This window comes from Sceloporus undulatus, unplaced genomic scaffold, assembly GCF_019175285.1.
Source record: "Sceloporus undulatus isolate JIND9_A2432 ecotype Alabama unplaced genomic scaffold, SceUnd_v1.1 scaffold_16, whole genome shotgun sequence".
NCBI classification, from domain to species: Eukaryota; Metazoa; Chordata; class Lepidosauria; order Squamata; family Phrynosomatidae; genus Sceloporus; species Sceloporus undulatus.
The window spans coordinates 2,207,983-2,227,162 of NW_024802938.1; the positions used below are offsets into that span (position 1 = coordinate 2,207,983).

At 41.1% G+C, this 19,180-nt stretch overlaps 1 protein-coding gene across 1 annotated transcript in view; it reads right to left on the reverse strand.

Annotated features, from left to right (window-relative positions):
• Positions 1-17,300, reverse strand: part of LOC121917374 (melanocortin-2 receptor accessory protein 2-like) — a 41,839-nt gene extending 24,539 nt beyond the window's left edge. Inside the window, exons 1-2 of the mRNA XM_042443294.1 lie at positions 17,227-17,300; positions 15,769-15,906 (exon numbers count right to left, since the gene is read on the reverse strand). The gene's annotated coding sequence lies outside the window, so the exon portion shown is untranslated. The remainder of the gene's footprint in view (positions 1-15,768; positions 15,907-17,226) is intronic.
• Positions 17,301-19,180: the final 1,880 nt, after the last annotated feature.

The following is a 19,180-nucleotide window of genomic DNA, read 5'->3' on the forward strand; positions in this document are numbered from 1 at the left end:
ACTCTACAATAGTTCTAGAAATTCAGTTCAGAACCAGGAGAAAACTGCACAAAACCCTTCCCTGTCTATTATACCTGCTGACAGTGTTTCCCAACTGCCTACAAGCCTGTTTTCCAACTTGATAATGAATTATTATGAATATTTTTTCCATCTCTATTCTTAAGATCAGTTGCTAGGGAACATTAGCAGGAGGATGTTGTGTTGTAACATTCTGACTTAGTGTTTCCCATAAGAATCTGGTTGGCCACTGTGAGAGGAGAAGGCAGGACTGGTCCGGTCCAGGGCTCTTCTTAGGGGTGTGCAGCAAACTACAGTGAAGGCAGTGGGAAGCAAACTACAGTGAACCCTCCATATCCACAGACTTTTTATTCACAGATTCAAGCCTTCACAGACTGAAAATATTCCAAAATATATAAACTCCAAAGAGCAAACCTGGAATTTTTCATCTTACATAAGGGACACTATTTGACTGCCACTGTATTTAATGGGACTTAAGCAACCATGGAGTTTGGTATCCATGTTGGGGGGGGGGGTCCTGTAACCAAACCCCAGCAGATACCAAGGGCCCACTGTATTTGTTCCATCTACCATCATGCATCATCCCTTCTCTGCCTCCCTCATATACTCTGCATAAGATCAATGGAAGTCCCCGTTAATATCTCCATTATGGTGTCACCTAATGGGCAGCACAGAGACAGTAGAATAATCTTCCACTTGTGGGTGTGTGGATAGTTTTCAGGAGGAAAGCCTCTGCAATGGAGCCCACTTGTGTCAACTGGTGCCTTGAGATAGCATGGCCAGGATCGGAAGGCAGCATCAAGAGATACTCACATGCCTCTTTTGTCTAGTTCAAGCCCACTTTCTGTCTCATTTATCCACAGTGGGCATAACAGTTTAGAAATAAGTGACAAACTTTCCAATACCAAGGACAGTGTGGGCATCCTCAATTAGCTTTTTCGTTTTATTTTTCTTCTTTCCACAGAAGTAATACAATTCATCCTTTTACATTCACCATGATACAAAGACATTCCCCAAAATATGTGGTGTTAGATTATCAAAGCTGTTTATATATATTGAGCCAATTTTAGGCCTATACATATATGCATACTTTTAGAATTTTTCTAGTGTTCACATGTTCCACTGAATCGAGTTAGACAAAAAAGCAAATGACACCTTGAGGAAACAATGTCCTGTCCCCACCCTCATTTATTTTACTTTTGCAGCTTCAAAGCCCATCAGGACTCCATACTCTGGAACCAGCACTTTCCTTTCTGAGTTATGTTTTATCTCCCATTTATGAAGCCCATAAAAACTGGCTAGTCTTTTCTGCAAAGAAAATAACTACAATAATAAACAGATCATGCCTGCAAGCATACACAACTACCTGCCTTTGTCAAACATGAACCACTGGAGGGAATCATCCATAAAAACAATTTGCCTTATGACTGTATTGCTTATTCCAAAAGTACCTGCAGGAATGGTTGATGGAGCAGCGACACAACATTTGAATGGAATGCCAAATATGGCCATTAATTTTCATCTTGGAATTTACACAAAGTTCCTGGCCCACTTGGAGAAGCTGCTTCAGCAGCCTTCTTCCCTCTGTCAGATACTTGTGCAGAATTCCCTTCCCTGCTGCCCCACACTAAAAACATAATCTCAGTAAAGCCACTGTGATGCAGTACACTGAGTGCTAGGATAATCTGGGTTTCAAATGCCTCATAACCACCTCACAGTCTCTCAGCCTAATTCTCCCTCTTAGGATTATTGGAAAGATATATTCTATGGAGACCATAAACACACATCCCTCCAGATTTTGTTAGACTGCAACTTTCAGCAAGCCTTCCCATAGTCTGGGGCTGATGGCAGTTACTGCCCAAGAACATCTAGTTTGATTCCCACTTCAGTATGGTGGATGTCATCCCTGGACACAATGGAAGAAGGGTGGAATAGAAATGTGATACATTACAGCCAATACTAAGCAAAGGTATTACAGAATGCAGGGAAAACTACTGATGATTTGGTTATTCATAGCCATGTACTCACTATCACCTCTGCCCAGTCCTCTGGATTTAGAGTCTAGGCAAAGCTGTACTTTGAATTAGTAAAAGAAACTCAACAATAAAAAATCTGGAAAGGATATGATAAGAAATGAGTATTCTGCATGTGGAGAAAAAAATGTAATGTGCTACATTTCGATGGGGGGGGAGGGGACAAGGGAAATAAAGATTGTTACACATCAACAGTGAAGCAGACAAATTCTGAAGTCCTGCTGAGAGTCAGATTAGAAATTTGGCATCAAACCCCCTGCAGTCTCCTTTCAGTTTGGGAGAGGTGTTGATTTCCTTTTGGAGAAACTGCACAAATCTGTTTACCAATAACCCAAGGGATTTTATTAGCAACAGTTTAAAAAGGCAGAATCAGTTAACTGTGGCTGTATCCACGCTGCAGAAATAATCCAGTTTGACTCCACTTTAACTGCCGTGGTTCAGTGCTATGGAATTCTGGGAACTGTATTTTGTTGTGGCACCAGAGCTCTCTGACAGAGAAGGCTAAATGCCTCACAAAACTACAGTCCCCAGAATTCCATAGCATTCAGCCACAGCAGTGAAAGTGGAGTCAAACTGGATTATTTTTACAGTGTGGATGCAACCTCATTCTGTTTTGGAAAACATAAAAGTTGTCATCCCAGCAGTGAGACAGGATAGATTTACAATAGATACTTCTCTGCACAATCTTTTCCCAGTGTCCTTTGGCTAACAGTGTTTTTCTATATCTGGGCACATGCTGTTCTGACTACTTTTTTATTGAAAACTAATTATAAATACAAAGGGTAACCAGCACACACCATAATTCCAGCCATGACAGACCTGCTGTAAGCAATGATTTCTAATTTTCCCACATTCTGGATTACAAATTACAAATCCAGAATAAATCCCACCCACTCAGTTCTATTTTTATTTCATTTGTTGATTTATTTTATATCCTATCCTTCTCCCAATATGGAGCTGAGGTACATTACACTATAGATTACAACAGCAAACAGCTACAATCAATACTAAAGCAAATACCATGATTGAAACTGTTCAGTTAAAAATTGTTTAAAAGCATTCAAAAATGACAAGGTGAGGAAAAAGAAAACACAGGTCTTATTAAATATCCTTTTGCAACAGCCAAAATCCTGTGGAAGAAAAGCAGTGAAGGGTCCAGACTAGCTCCCATGAAAGACAGTTCTGTAGTTTAGGTGCCGTCACCAAGGAGGACCTTTCTTCTGTCCATGATGATGGTTAGAACAAGAGAAAGTCTTCTCATTAGGATTTCAAAACTCAGGCAATCTCACACATGTACTGTACAAAACAATCTTGATTCTGTTGCTTATTATTAATGTAAAAATGTCCAGTCTAGTCTTCTGATACCAATGGACATAAGAGTATTAGAGCAATGCTGGGGCAGACCAAAGCCCTAGCAGTTCAGAAACTCTGTCCCTCACAATGGGAAGCCAGGTGCCCTTTAGCAAATCACAAGTAAGAAGTAACTACAGAAGCACCGTCCCATCTGTGTTCCCTAGTGACTATGGGGGTAACTTTTAAATCCATTGTGACTTAACTAAAGATGCATCCACACTGCAGAAATAATCTGGTCTGGCACCACTTTAACTGCCATGGCTCAGTGCTATGGAATTCTTGGAAATATAGTTTTGTGAGACATTTAGCCTTCTCTGTCAGAGACCTCTGGTGCTACAACAAACTACAATTTCCCAGAATTCTATAGCACTGAGTCATGGCAGCTGAAATGGTACCGAAATGGATTTTTTTCCTGCAGTATGGATGCAGCTTATATTTCTTCATGAAAGTAGCAATGAGTAATTTCTGCAATTGTCTTCCTGCTGCAAGAAAGACTTCTAAAACCAACTATTTTGTGAGTGTTATTTGCAATTTGGGACTGCACAAAATATCCACATGATTGTTTTACATAAAAAACAGCATTTTCTGTACAGAACACAACATTTTGTGTGTGGAAAATACAGGAAATGCTGTTTCCTGCACTGAAAATGCTGTTTTCTATGCAAAACAGCCACATGTGAATTTTGCACATCTCAGCCTGCAAAGACTCTTCTCATTATGGTTTCTTAACACTAAAAAAGCCATATTTTCCAACAATTTTTCAAATGTTTTCAAATATTCATTCATCTCTAATTGTGGTTAGAAACCATTGCTGGGATGACTATAGCTGCATCTGCACTGCAGAGACAATCCAGTTTGACACCACTTTAACTGTCATGGCTGAATACTATGGAATTCTGGAAATTGGAGTTCTGTGAGATATTTAGCCTTCTCTGTCAGAGTGTGCTAGTGCTTCACAAATCTCCAGTTCCCAGAATTCCATAGCAGTAAGCTATGGCGGACAAAGTGGTGTCAAAATGGATTATTTCTGTAGTGCAGATGCAGCCAATGTTACTTTTTGAATTGAAACTCTCAGAATATCCCAGGAACTACAGTCAGTGGCCAAGCTGGCCAGGAAATTCTGGGAGGTTTAGTTCAAAAAGGGATTTTTCAGAACTATGTGATAGCTTATGCATTGTGTATTTGCCTAATCCCTTTTTTAAATCCATCTGTGATGGTGGCTGGTAAGACCTTTTCCAGCCACCAATTAAGTACTTCCTTTGAACTGACCTGAATCTCCCACCTTTCAGCTTCAGTGAATGATTTATTTCCCAGTATTACTTGAGTGGGACAAAGAGTATCCACTTTCTCCTCGTGACCATAAATGACACATCAGAAGAAACTTATTATGATCCCAAGCACATTTTCAAGGCTACCTGTTGCAGCTACTTAATCTTTTTCAAAAGCAAGGAGCAAAGAAATGAATATTTATAACTAAAAGCACACTCAAAAGTATGAGAAATTCACATTTTACAAAATGATTTAGTTCATCTACAGTGCTCTCATAATTACCATCACTTCACCCTTTAAAATGTTCTTAATACCTTAAGAGTACAGGAGAGGAAATAAAGGTGAAAATCCTCAACCCTTAGAACAATAGTATACTCTCTAGTTGCACGTCGCCATATCATTTTGGAAAGGTTTCCAAGAAGGCTCTTGAACAGCACATTAAGTAACAGATCTTCTGCTTAAAACAAGGTTATGGGGTCTCCTTACATTGTGTCAAATAGTCTGTGATAACAAACCTTGTATTGTGTTTTATTCCACCCACAAAGGTACTGAATTGCTCCAGATTGAGATGTATACAATTGACTTAGCAGAACCCCTTCCTCCCCACAGCAGTGCATCCAAGACACAAAAAAAAGATTCACGGAGGTTGGAGGACCCTGCCCCATGGGAAGAGCTGCTGTAGATCCTCAGGAGCACCCTCTTAAATCTAATGGAGTTATTGTCCTCCTTCACAGAGCCCTTCTGTCCATGTAAAATGGACCCTAGATCCAACTCATTTATTCTATTTCAGGTTTGCCTCACTCTTCAGTAGCTTATCGTTAAAATGCCCACAAAGATATAAAGCACTTTGGCCAATCTTACCTTGGCTTGACAAACAAGAGTTATGAACAGGTCTATCGCTCATGCCTTTGGTAACAAGTGAACAAAGCAGCATACCTTCCATCAACCACACTTTTTCATTCCATCTTATTTTTGGAATATTCTTTGGATAAGCCAGGTTATGAAGCCATGGTTCAAAGGTGGCTTCATTTCCAAAGTCCCCAACTGGTTTGCATCAGTTGTAAAGGGTACAGGGACTGGGGAGGGGGGAGAAAACTCAGTAATATCTCAGTTTATTAAATCAAGATATGTTCACCTGAGCCAATCCAGAATTAAAATAAAGATGGTTCCATAATCCCAGGATTCATCAATGATACTAGTGTAAAAGAAATTTCCCTCCTCCTGTGGCTTGAAATTCTCCAGCCTGAAAAGTTTATTTTGCCATTCTGTTGCCAAGATGGCCAACTGAAACAAAGCTCTTCTCCTGCCCATGGAATAAACAGCAGTTTAAACCAGACTAAGCCTATTTAGTGGAAGATGCTCTGCTTAATGGAGGAAGAAGGCTTAGCCACCCAAGCACAGATGCAATTTTAAGTTGTTCTGCCTGGATGTTGTTGCTGCTAAAGCAACATCTGTGTTTTTTTCTTTATTTCAACATAAGGCTCACATGGAACTATCCATGGTGCTACTTGGCATATTATAGCCTGCTCTAGACTCTGCTTTGCTCAACTTTGCCATGTTGCTACCTGAACCTTGCCTTATCCAGTGTTGTCTTGCAAACCCTTGCTCCATTTAGAGCCCTGACCAACAAAGGCCATCTGTAATGGGTCACACAGTAATTCACATGGCAGATTTCTACAGTCCCTGTCAGACCAGGTTTCAGTTTTTTCCTGAATAAGAAGGAGGTGCAGACAGACTTCATCCTTAGATATGACTACGGATAAAGATGCTGAATCACAGAAGCAAATCCTCTTCTGTGGACATGCAGACCTGACACCTACCACTCAATGCTGCCGCTATATGAAGCAGTTGCAGTACAATCTGCACTTTTTGCACAAAGTATTCTCAAGTGTTCTTTATCTGACACAGGATGAAACAGATGGGATTCATAATTCCACTACAGTGGGCCCTTGGTATCCACTGGGGTTTGGTTCCAGGACCCCCTGTGGATAGTAAAATGTGTTGATTCTCAAGCCCCATTACAATAGCATAGTAAAATGGTGTCCCTTATATCAAATGGCAAAAGCAAGGTTTGCTTTTTGTAATATATATATATATATATATATATATATATATATATATATAATATTTTCAATCCATGGATGGTTGAATCTGTGGAAAAGAAATCAGGGCAAAAAGAGGCGGGGGGGGGGGGCTGTAAAAGGACTTGGGCTTGAATCAGTAGGACTGTGTAGCCAAAAAATGTCTTTTAGCTGCAGGTAGTATTGTTGTCCAAAGACATAGCTGATTATATTAAAAAGTATTGTGTTTTAAGTTCCACCATCATACAGCCCAAAGAGCCCATAAATAACAATGCCAACAATCTCCTGGAGTCTTGATTTGTCTGAAATACATTAAAAGGAACTGAATTACCGTGAATTATTCTCAGTCATATTGCTCATTTTCCTTTCCACCCAACAAAACACATTCATTATTTTGTTTTTAAAAGTGTATCATTTTGTTTCCATACTAATGGCTGCCAAAGCAATCCAACCATTTCAAGTGCATGCTGCCCTCTCCACCGGCCTTGTTATTATCTTCAGCCAGAAATGTTCACTCTGCTTCTGGCAAAGAAGATAACTGAAACCTATTATGCACTTCCAGTTTTTCTCTTTTTAAAAGCTGTTTTGTTTTTGGTGGAAATATGACAGTTACATGTGATTAGTCCTCACTCACATTTGTAATATGTTGTGCTGGCACTGGCAGTATTGTTTGGAAGAGTTTCCAATGACAGTGAGAGCTAATTTGCTTTATTATTTGAAGAATTAAATATTTTCTTGCCTTGGAGACCCCTGTTGGTGGAAAAGCAGAATATAAATGTTTTAAATGATATGGTGTTGTTGTTGTGCACCTTCAAGTAGTTTCCAACTTATGACAACCTTAAGGCAAACCTATCATGAAGTTTTTATGGCAAAATTTGTTCAGAAGGGGTTTGCCACTGACAAGATCACCGAGTAGATTTCTATAGCTGAGCGGGGATTTGAACCCTGGTCTCCAGAGTCTTAAACCAAACAATTAATTAGTTTTGCTTCTTCATGATCATGAACAATGTAACAAAAGTCATTTTTATACTTCAAAGTTTTGAACAGGTATCTTTATCTCCTATCCTATCCTTATTTCCCAATATATCCTGGTTGGTAATCTTTCTTCTTTTGAGTCCCAAGCAGCCCCCCAAAGCCCTACCATTCTGCACTGGTAGCCTGAACACCTAGAATTCCTTTACAAAACTTTTACATGGGATCACCTCTGATTACTTCTTCAGTGCTCTCCTGTTCCACAAAGTCTTCAGCATAACGTCCCATGTCCTAATACCAATGGCCAATAGAGTTTCCACCTTTCCCCTTGCATCATTTTGCACACCTTCAGGTACACCGATGGTGCTACAAAAGAGGACTGTGTTGCACATCGAACCATAGTTTGACCACTACTTGAGACAAGAATCCCAATACTATGGAAAGACATGATTCAAGGGACATTGAGCAAGATGTCTCAATATTGTAGGGGCAGGCAACTTCATTAGGCCTAGGGAGAATTTTCAATGTCCCAAGATCAAGCCTTGATGATGTGGGGAAATAATTAAATATCCAGACAGGTAGTGGCCAGAGGTTCACTCCCAGTTTTCATTTAGGGAGAGCGGAGGGAAGGGCATACCCCTTTTTATTGCAAAACTGCTGCTTCCAGGACAACCAAAACAGTCTTGGACAGTCTACACTGAAGTCCTGCACTCCTATTTCTACTTTTTTTAAAAAAAAATACCTTCAGCCTGAAATCCTTCAGCCATCTTTTGCCCACCCCTGCAATACAGATTCAGTGACATCCTACAGTCCATGATGCTCCACCTCAAGGAGAAACAACCTGATGCCCTCCAAATATCATGGACCATAGCTTTATGAAAAAGTCACCACTGACTACACTGGTTAGGGCTGAGGAGATTCACAGAACAAAACATCTGTAGGCCATGAGGTTGTTCATCCTTATTCTACTGCATTTGGAAGGTTTTCACACTGATGCTTACCATGGGTTAAGCGCCAGTAAAATGCTGGTGAAATGGCCCTGAAGCGTGAGGGTGTGAAAGCTGGTCACACCTCTGAAGCATCAGTGAAACATCCCCTCACTTCTACCATCCTTTAATCATTCGCAGAGCAGCCATTTCCTATTAACAAAAAGTTCCTGTTAATAGGAAATGGTTGTTCCACAAACGATTCAAGGATGGTAGAGGCGATGGGATGCTTCACTGATGTTTCAGTAGCGTGACCAGCTTTCACACCCTCGCACTTCAGGGACATTTTACTGGTGCTTTACTGATGCTTAACCCACGGTAAGTGCTGGCGAAAATCTTCATTATCTAAAATCCAAATCAACCTGTTTGCTAACCACTATAAACTGTACAGCCTTGCACTGATAATAAGCTCTGGGCAAAACTGCATATCCTGGTGGTGAAAGTGAGTTGTTTTTAGTCTGGCCTATTCTGCCTCATGCAGCTAGAACTGTTTGTTCCAACATGGCTGATGCACTACCATAGCTGTCAGGAGCTGCATCATGCAGCTCGCCTGTCACAGTTTGAAATGTTAACCTAGATGGGTACAGCTTTATTTTCTTGCTATTTACCGGTATTAATGCTATACAGCACTGTGGGAAATGATGGAACATATGGTAGATGTTTATGGACAGAAACTGTGGGTCACATTCTCTTGTAGTTAATGAGCAAAGGGAATCAAGTTGAGCCTGCTTCAAGAAGATCCAATCCTTTGGGAATGCTGGCAGAAGAAGAAAGGAGGAAAAGAAAATAATGTTTTGCTTTTGCAAAAAAAGCGTAGGTAGCCCGTCAAAGAATTGAAATTGTAGATGCTTTAATTATATTTTGTTAACACTTGCTGTCTAGTTGTGACAATAACTGTCTTTGGTGTACATTTCTAGTTGTTGCATAAAAGTTTTCTGAGTTTTATTACTGAAGTCTGGATTTACTGTCTGGATGAACTAAGGGGTTACCGGTCTTGACAATAACATTGCCAGGGTGAGCGCATAAAGGTAACAAACTGATTTATACTTGTCTTCATGTTAACACATCCATCATTATCACCACCACCACCATTTATTTAATGCAGATAGATCCTCTGAATTTGGCCCTGAACAGAATAACCTCATTCATTTTCTAAGAAAAAGCTTCCTGTGCTTAAAGGTGTAAGTGGGAAGCAAACCAACGGAAATTTAATCATGTAAGACAGGTTTCTATGCCAACAGTGCACCTCCCAATTTGTATACAAATCATGATGTCTAACTGTACCAAACAGATGACTGAAGGATATAGGTTTGGCTATATACACTAAAAGTAATTGCCAAACCTCTCCCCAATACTATTACCATCACTCCCACCTATTTGAGGTTTTGCAAAAACACCTGCTTTTCATTAATTTCTTATTTAGGCATTCTTAATTCTGACATCCTGTCAACTCGAATACTTTTGTCAAAGGCCAACAGATAATACCTTGGTATTATCAAACCTCCTACAACAACCTTACTTTGACAAAAAGAACACACTCTCCTGATGGTCCATATCATCACAAGGGTATGCTCCAACATGCCCTAACTAAGGCCCTATATAGATTGCCAAAATAAAGCTGCTTCGGGTCACTTTGGAGGTATGCTGTTTAAGTGATGTGTGTGTCCTAAGAGTCCAGGGGTCGTGCCAAAGCCACGATCCAGTCCTAAACACTGGAGTGTAGCTTTGGTGCAACTTCCAGACTCTTAGGATGCATTCAACATTTAAACAGCATACCTTCAAAGTGACCTGAAGCAGCTTTATTTTGGCAGTCTGTATAGGGCCTTTGATATTTTAACTCAGGGAGGATAATCATATAATCTTTAGGCTACTTGTGGCCCACAAGGGCTCTTTTGCAGCTCCTCCAATGCCACAAAAGAGAACTGTAAATTTTGAAGGGCAAAATATTCCAATCACTTGGTCATAGTAGTTTACCTTAAAAGAGCCCCAACCTTTCAAATGTGAAAAAGTTCAAATGCCCCTACAAAACCCACAAATGAAACCCAGAAATTACATCTAGCTTTATTTTTGCACCAAAACAGGCCAGAAAATTGGAGCGATGCAACAAACTGTGGAAAACTGGGGTGAAAATTGACTCATGTATTTGTCATAGTAGCCTAACCCTACATTGCAGAATGAGACAAAGTACGCATCCTGTGGCCCTCCAGATGCTGGCTACAACTGGTGGAACAACATCTGGAGGTCCACAAGTCATCCAACCCTTGCCACAAGGGAAAGTTACATTTTATATATATTTTTAAAAAAAACCCAAAACAAGTGCAGATTTAAGTGTCTTATAAGGCTTATAGGATGCTCAGAATTTATCCTTCCTGTGACAGATGAGGTATCCCTTCAAATTCCCTTATAGCACTTCTGTCTCAAGCCATTTATTTGTGCTCCAAAATAATACAATACACCCTGCTATGTGCACACTGCCAGCACCTGTTAATGCCAGACCTAAGCTCTCCATACACAAAAGGAAGCTTGCTTGTACAGAGTGGATACTTGCATTTGTGGTTTAAAAGCCTAGGCCACCCATAAGGCCAGTGCTTGAAAAAAGTACCATAGTGGACTACAGCTCTCAAAATCTCTCGGGCAGCACTGCATGCTGACTTGGGTTTTGAGAGTAATGGCCTGAAAAAGTAACATTATAGGGCTGTATGCATTCTGTGACTCATGCAAGTGCACTAAAAGCACAAAACAGCAAAATATTGGGAGGAAATAAATCCAGAATCCTGAGAATCACAAGTTTTTAAAAAGATACATTTCTCATTCTGGTGATGACAAGGTGGTCCCAAAAATATTGGTGAATGCATGGTGGTGATATTTCCAATATAATCTTCCCAAAAGCAGGACAGCAGGCTCTCTGTTGGTGATAGTTTTGGTACTATTGGGACTCTATGGACTTCCACAGAGTCAACATGAAAACACTCATCAATCTTGACTGCAGCAAGGGAGATGACTTAACCTATCACATAAAGGCCATGCCTCATAGCCATTATACAATGGTTGTAATAAATTCACAGTATTGATTGTGACTTGAAACAAAAACAAACACCTTAGTGCTAGAATGCTAGTGCCGAGGTTAATATGCATCAGGAGTACCTTCTGATTTTCTTTAATTGCTGGGAATACTCCACAGAGCATCACTAAGCAGAGTAGATGAAGGTGACAGTGAAACAGAAATACACTGAACATTGTAAGGGTGCCATCTGTCTGTTGTTCGATATGCCCCAGAGGGAGAGAAAATATTCCAGAAACACAAGATAAAGGAAGATGCCATTCAAATCCAAAGCATATCAGTAAATTAGCGAACAAATAAAGTGTACACTCTGTGTGTGTGTGTGTGTGCACATGCCTTCAAGTCGCACTATGTACCTTTATTACTGCAACGGAAGGGTGGCCTGGGGAGTTGCTCAGGAGACTGGAAATCTACTTTTGATTTAAGCATCACTCTCCCCACAGCTGTTCCAAGCTGAACGGGAGCTCTGCCAGTGCTGAACTTTTCCTCTGGGATGTGGGGAGCTTCAATTCAACTGTGAGCAGCTGCAGGTGCTAAAATCCATTGTGGATTTGCTACCCTTACAGTAGCAAATCCATCAGCCATTCATGTTGCAAGGGAACCTGGGGAGGCAGAATAAAGATTTCCAACGGACTATGCCTTGGAAAGACCCATTCCACTTTTCTGTCTCATCTGAAAGGGTAAAAATATTGACAGCGGGCAAGAAAATATGAGAAGAGTAGGACACAATTTCCAATAGACTGTGGGGCAACCTGGAATGTGCTTAGTGCCTAGCAGAGGACAACCTAATAAAGTCTGCACAACTCAGTCTTAACATTGTTACAAATGGCAAAGTCAGACAGTCGTTCCAAAATTTTGGTCCTTCAGATGTTTTGGACTTCAACTCCAAGAAGCCCCAGCCAGCTTGGCCAAAAGTCAAGGAATTCTGGGAGATGAAGTCCAAAACATCTGGAAGACCAAAGCTTGGGAATCTGTTTAACACCAACGTCCTTATTTATCTCTCACCTTCCCTCTCTCCATTTTATATTGAGCAAAACTTGGGCAAATTACTTCTTTGGATGACAGCTCCCATACTCCTTTAGCTACCATGATCAGAGGGGAATTTGGGGGTTGTATTGTGAAAAGGCAACTTTTCCAAGCTCCAGTTTCCAGACTGAAGAAAAATTCTAGAGAACTCAAAAGCATGCTCACAACTTTGTTGAGACATTTTACTTGGTCCTAATAAAGACACCACCTTACTGTGAATTTTGAAAGTTTTAAAAATTGACTGACAGGCATCTACAGTATTTTTCTAAATGTATAAGGGAGGTACAAAACTAAACTGATTGGATCTACTGAAAACCATTCTAATGTAAAATCTAATGAAAAATTGATCCACTTTGATTTACCAGAGTAAACAACATAAAAACAAAGCTTCACTGAAATCCAGTACACAACTAGATTAAAAAGCATGTTCAGAATACTATCAGTAGTTTGCTCCAGCATTCTCCCACCTCTGGCACTCTCTGCATGTACTGAACAACAATTCCCATTATCTCACGCCAGCATGGCCAGTCCACAACTGGAGAACACCAAGTGGAGGACAACAAAATCACTGACCATCGACTAGAATCTATTTTCAGATACATATTAAGCCACAAACATCCCATTAAACTTGTTACTTATAGGATGTATACCAATGTGTGATCCATTTAAAGATATGTCAGAACACTAGGCAGAATGAGAAGACAAACTTCAAGTAGGACAGAATATAAGAGAGCCAGCATAGTGTAGTGCTTGGAGGTTGGATTATGGAGACCAGGGTTCAAATCCCGGCTCGGCCATGAAACCCACTGGTTAATCTTGGGCAAGTCACTCTCTCAGCCTTAGAAGAAGGCAATATCCTTCTGAAGAAACTTGCCAAGAAAACCCTGTGATGGGGCCACTTTAGGGACGCCATAAGTCAAAAACAACTTGAAGGCACACAAGACACACACAAAGCACACCATAAAGAAATAATACAATTCAATACCTGTTTAACTGCCATGGCTCCATTGTACAGAATCCTGGGATTTGTAGTTTTGTGAGCCATCACCACTCTTTGCCAGAAAAGTCTAAAGACCTTGAAAACCTACAAATCCCAGAATTCAACAGGATAGAGCTGCAGCACTTAAAGTGGTGTCAAACTGCATTATTTCTACAGTGTAGATGCACCCTATGTGGTGCAGTGGATGAGCATTTGACTACAACTCTGGAGATCAGGGTTCAAGCCCCTGTTCGGTCATGGCAAACCCACTGGGTGAGCTTGGGCAAGCCACACTCTCCCAGACCCAGAAAATCCTATCTCCTTAAGGTTGCCATAAGGCAGAAACAATATGAAACAACAACAACAATGTGAGACTAACCTTAAGAAACTTCAGCTGGTGCAGTTGTCAGGTTACAAATGAGAACTCTGCAAATTGAACATCTTGCAGCTATCACAATCACACTTTTTTCCATTCTATTCCTGAGCATCTTTTAAGATGCTTGTTGAAAACATTAAATGGTTCAGCCTCTTTGACAATCCCCCCTTCTATACACACCTGAGTAGTGAAAGCTTTCCCAAAATCCCCTTTCTGCTTTTGAATGCGATTTGTGACAACTTGGCTATGGAACACTCTCCACAGTACAGAAACTCATCTGGTGCCAAGTTTGAAGATTTTTGGGGGTGTCAGGTCACCACAACATTTTTGTTTGTTTAGAGTGGGTAAATGCTGCTGTTTTCCAGCTTTGTTTTTACTGCATCTTGCTAAGCAATTGCTTTAAGTCTTATTTATTGACTTATACTGGGCAACTGCTTTAATACCTCCTGGTAAAGAACTCTGGGAACCAGTTGCAGTCTTTATACTGCATCCAAAGAAGTGGTTTTATATCCACAAAAGCTTGGGCAAAAATAAAGATAACAAACCAGTCTAGTACACTGCATTCCCCCCCCCCCTCTTCTCCTATTTAAGTTTCAAGAAAAGCAGTGTAGGAAAGAGGGATAAACACAAAGGAGCAAGATGAGAAAATATAAATAGCCCTCCTGATTTAGGTGCAGGATCAACGGTGATGGTGGTCAGTCAACAAAGGGTGCATTCAAACTGTCAAAATAATGCAGTTTGACACCTCTTTAAGTGCTGTAGCTCCAGTTTATGGAATCCTGGAATTTGTAGTTTTACATGGGAGTTTATCAAACAGAAGAAATTTCTCTTAAATTCAAATGAAAAGAAAGTGGGGCCAGAACACATTCACTTAAAGTCGCCAGTTTCACGCAATTACATGAATGCACATTGCATTCAAACTGGCTTCCCATTGCCCGAAAATAGCATGCCATTGCCCGAATTTTCATGTGGCAGTCTATCACGCAATAACGTGAAACCACATGATTGCGTTCGGACTGACTTCCCATTGCCCGAATTTGTATCTAGTAGGTTATCACGCAATAACGTTAAACCTCATGATTGCGTTCAGATTGCCATTGGATTATACTTCCAATTTCCCTTGTCTGATAAACTCCAAGGTCTGCAGCCTTCTTGCCAAAGAGTGCTAGTGCCTCACAAAGCTACAAATCAGAGGATTCTATAGGTTGGAACCACAGCAATTCAAATGGTGTCAAACTGCATTATTTCTACAGTATAAATGCACCCAAAGCCACAATACAAATTTGCAATACGATGAATTTATTTTTATTGTTTATTGTTTCGCAATATGAATCAACCACTCCGGGACCAGCAGTGCTCCAGTGGGTCTAGGGCTGCATCCGCACTGCAGAAACAATCCGTTTTGACACCGCTTTAATGGCCATGGCTCAATGCTTTGTAATTCTGGGAACTGCAATTTGTTGTGGCACTAGTGGTGTCAAATCGGATTATTTCTGCAGTGTGGATGCAGCATCAGAGGATCATCAGATCTGGGGAAGGCTTCTTATCTCTCCCCCCAACCGGTCTCTAACTGCATGGATAAGATCCCCAAAGAGATCAGTCAGATCACAATACCTTCCAATAAGCTCCTCTTGGTCTATCTGTGTGTCTCTTCCTGATCAGACGCGTCAATACCACTTCCAGACGCGGTGTGTCTTCTTTTAAAGCAAGGATTTCAATGCCTCCGCCGCCGATACGCTTCTCATAACACAGCTGGAACAAAACAAATGGAGAAATTACTTACTTGTTTTGGAGAGGAGGGGGGAATAATGTGATTGAAGGGTGCATCTGCACTGTATTAATAATGCACTTTGATACCGCTTTAAGTGCTGGACCTCCATCCCACGCAATCCTGGATTTAGTAGTTTTATGAGCCTTCTCTGTCTGAGAGTGCTGATGCCACAACAAACTTCAAATCCAAGGTTTCTGAAGGATGGAGCTGTGGCAGTTAAAGTGTCAAACAGCATCATTTCCACAGTGCAGATGCACCCTAAAACCAGGGTAACCTAACTGCAAAAGGAGGACAAGGCACCACAAAATGGAGGGCATTTGAGAGCAATGGAGGGTATTGTGAAATAAAAGCTAAAAGCACTCATGTACATGTAAATCCATGCTTCTTACTAGTCATGCTCAAAATGGAGGACATTTTGGAAACCCTCCTAGACAGAAAGTTGAAACAGAGGACACATCCTGGAAAAGTAGAAAGCTTGGTCACTCTGATGCTAAAAATACAGTAATGTACATTCATACTTCTTAGTCATGCTCAAAATGGAGGACATTCTAAAATTCATGCCATGGAAAAGGAGGACGTCTGGTCATCGTGAAGCAAAAGCACTCATATAAATCTAAATCCAGGCTTCTTAGTCCTGTTAAAAATGGAGGACATTTTGCAATTCCTTCTTGAAGAAATGTTGAAATGGAGGAGGACACGTCCGGAAAAGGAGGACGCCTGGTCAGCCGCCCTAAAAGGATCGGGCTGCAGCTAGAAGCGAGAAATCATCTCCAAAGAGTGCCACGACTTAACAGATCCCTCCCAGGATGGGACCAGGTGTCCTCCTTTCCCCGGACGCCATTACAATCCTTCCGTCCAGGAGGAACTCCAAAGTGTCCCCCATTTTGAGCAGGACTAAGAAGCATAGGTTTACATTTATATGAATGGTTTGATTTGTTTGTTTGTTTTGTTTTCAGGGTGACCAGCCTTCCTCCTTTTCCAGGACTTGTCCTCCATTTCAAGCCTTCTGCCCAGGCCAGGAGGAATTCCTTACAGAAACACCCTTCCATTTTCAGCATGGATTGGCATTTATTTATAGGAGTGTTTTTAGCTTGTATTTTGTAATGTCCTCCATTTTGAGTGGGATGGGTTGTGGTTGTTTTTTTTAAAGCTTTTCTTTGTCCTCCATTTTTTTCTGGAAGGTCCTCCTTGGTGGTGAGGACACCCTGATTCCCCCCTCCTCCTCCTCCTCCACCCAATGAACCCAAAGAGAGGGGGAAAGCCATGCCCAGGTGTGTGCCAGCCATGCAAAGCAAAGGTACCTTTTCTCTGGACTTCTCTCGCCTTCCTCTGGAGCTTTTGCTGCTGCTGCTGCTGCTGCTGAGGAGCTCCTTTCATTCATTCATAAAGACCAGCAGCACTAGCCACGCCCCCTCAGCTTCCCGCATGAATGAACGCCCTCAAGCTCCGCCCACGCAGGGGGGTTCTGGTCACGTGGCCTCTCTCTTGGAACGGGAGGGGCGGGGCTATTGGAAAGGGAGGCGGGGCCACGGCTGCCATGGGGACCATCTCCAGGGCACCCTTGGCATCTATTTTGGCCATAGTATAGTTGTCCTCCTTTTCCAGGACAGGTCCTCCATTTGCAAGCCTTCTGCCCAGGAGGGGGTTCCAAAAGCCCTCCATTCTGAGCATGGACTTGAGAAGCATGGGTTTAGATTCATGTTTTATTTTTATTTGGCCATGTCCTACATTGTTCTTGAGTGTCCTCCATTTTGAGAATCACTAAGAAGCATGAATTTATGATTTCTGAGTGTATTCCTAGAGTTTTTATTTTCAGTCCAGGTGGGAGTCCAAAATGTCCTCCATTTTGAGCCAGGACTAAAAAAACATGAGTTTATATTTTTATCAGTGTTTGAGTTTCTTTGTTTTGCTTTTTTAGCTTTTCTTTGGTCATGTCTTCCATTTTTCTTAAAAGTCCTACATTTTGAGGTGTCTTGTCCTCCTTTGCGGGTATGACATCTGTTCCAGGGTGACCACATGTCCTCCTTTTCCAGGACAGGTCCTACATTTCAACCTTCTGTCAAGGAGTATTTTGAGCATCACTAAGAAGCATGAATTTGTATTTATATTCGTGGTTTTAGCTTTTTATTTTCAGTCCAGGAAGGATTCCAAAAGGCCCTCCATGTTGAGCATCACTAATAAGAAATGTGTACTGTATTTATGTTTTATAATATACACCTTATTTGTGTAGCCTGAAGGGAATTTTGTACAATGTTTTGAAATAATTTTGTCCATGAAACAAAGGTATTCACTGAACGCTCAGAAAACAAAGGCTTCACAATCTCAGCCATCCATGAAAAAAAAAGTTTTCCTTTCTGTATGATTTCAGGATTCTGAAAAAAAGTAAATTCAACATGTATTTTATTTTACTTTATGATATGGCCTTGGAGAGCCATTGCAGGTGCATTTTACTACAGTACTTCAAACCATGCATAGGTTTTATGTTGCCCATTAAAATACATTTTTAAAATCTGCACATAGAAAACTAGCACCTCAGGGAGATGTTGTAGTCTGAATGAATTGCAGTGTATTGAAGTCTATGATTTACCACACTCAGGAAGCTCCATGGCAAGGCTGGGTGGCTTTGGCTCTCAAGACTGTTGGGCCTGCCACTGCTCAGGATGGCAAGAGTGAAGGAACTGGGGGAGTTGTGACCCCAAATATCTGAGGGCCAAAGGTTCCCCCACCTGACTCTGTAGGCTGACAGTCAGGGAAGCATTGAAATATATCCCATTAACATCAAAAATACTTTTAATGAAACAAAGTAACACAGTGCAGAATTCTACCCTTCATTCTGTACAGTAATAATATTGTTGTAGCTGCTTTTGTCATGTGCCTTCAGGTCATTTCCGATTTACAGTGACCCTAACTTGAAGATGTCACAGGGAAGAAAACATTCAGTGGCAGCTGTGTTGGCCATTCAGCAAATACAAACAAAACTCCATCAGTGATACCTTTATTGGCCAGCCGAAATGCACAATATACTTGTTGCAAGCTTTCGAAGCTCCATGGCTGTCTTCATCGGACAAGATGTTACAAACCCAACAGGAGGGGGAGGAAACAATTGGAGATATTAGACAGATGCCTGCATATTGTTTCAGTCCTCAGTAAAGATGGTAAGCTGGGGAGGATATCTTTTGCAGGCAGGCTCCTCCTCCTCTGGCCATGCCACAAATAGGGAGGTTTTCAAAGTCCAGGAAATGTGAAGTCCATTTG